Consider the following 1545-nt stretch of genomic DNA (forward strand, 5'->3'; position numbering starts at 1 on the left):
CACGGGGCATTTTTCCCACACATGCGGTGCTGAGTTAAAATAAAAAAAACATCTTGGTGCAGTCATTTTTTTTTGGCATAATACGTATTTCACACTACATATAACAATAAATAAATAAATAACAGCCAATACATTATTAGTGCATGAACATTATTTTAGTGCACAAACATTTTTTTGAAGTTATCATAACAAACAATAATAAACACCATTACTACTACTATATGCTGTATTAGTGCAAAGTGTCATGTACATATGCTTTGTGCTTAAGGAATCGCCAGCCCTGCAAACCATTTCAATATTACACTTGCTAAATGGGCCGCACAACCAGCCTCGTTCATCCAGAAGTAGTGTGACCTCGCTCGATGGACACACCTTCTCCGTTGCCTTTCATGAGAGAGGGTATGCAACGCTGGACATCCCAGCGTCTTCACATTTACCAAGCAACAATGCCTTATGTAATTATTACCCAACAAATCAACCACCTCTCTCATGACAGCCAAATCAAACGACCCATAAACAAGTACAATATTGACTCTGCATAAGGTTAGGATATCAACAAGCCAACACATTATTGTATGCAATGACTCTATATTACACATTACATTCGAATCCACCAGTACTCATTGCACTTTGAAATAGTAACGGTGTTTTGAATACAGAGCCTGATACTTCGATTCCAACTTCCATAAATCTATCTGGAGTGCTTATGCAACGCCCAAAGGAAACGGCTGCATACCTGTTTTGCCTGTTATTGATACAAAGCTGACGCATTAATATAAGTGCGTCCATTTTAACCTAAGTAAAGGATGACTAGTTACAAAAAAACGTTCAGAATTCCGAAATATTTTGGCTAACACTTTACAATTATATCGAAAATCAACAGGAAAATGATTATGTTGACGCGAGTAACACTGCAACACTTTCTCAATGACTGACGACAGATATGAATGTGTTTCACCACACTGATTCAAAGAACTAAACAATAATCGTGTTGCAATGTCATCCGCCGCGCGACGTTTTGACGTCGATAAAGTAGGGTTTACGAGCCACCCAAACAAAAACATCCAAGGCCTGTTTTTTAAATGTAATACTTGGATTCAACCTCGGTGAGGCAGAGGCCAGTACTGTAAAAAACACAATAAACATTAAAATGATACAAAAACATTTGTTGGGAGCTGCGGCCGGCTCCCCCCGGACCTTCCGCTTTGGGTTTCCCTTTTCCCTATACTTTTGTTGACCGTCCAAACTATTCCTGCGCCGAAAATGTGTTGTTGCATTCTGTACGGTCGACTTTATTGGCGTCACTCTACCTGTGTATATGCCCTAAAGGGTCTCTAGACGCACTGTGTCACTGGAAAGGGAAGCTCGAGCGGGAGTGAGGCAGTGGCACTGCGTGTCTGACTCGGGACGGCAGGGGAGAGGGAGAGACGATTGCCATGTCATTTCGAGACTATCGAATAACTCTTTCCGGGCGAGGGGGAAGGTAAAGGCAGCGGGGGACTTTGTTTCCCGAAGAAGAACCTTCTCTTTTGCGCCCCCCCCCCC

The sequence above is a fragment of the Frankliniella occidentalis genome, unplaced genomic scaffold (assembly GCF_000697945.3).
Source record: "Frankliniella occidentalis isolate FOCC.00 unplaced genomic scaffold, Focc_3.1 Scaffold156, whole genome shotgun sequence".
In the NCBI taxonomy this organism is placed as follows: Eukaryota; Metazoa; Arthropoda; class Insecta; order Thysanoptera; family Thripidae; genus Frankliniella; species Frankliniella occidentalis.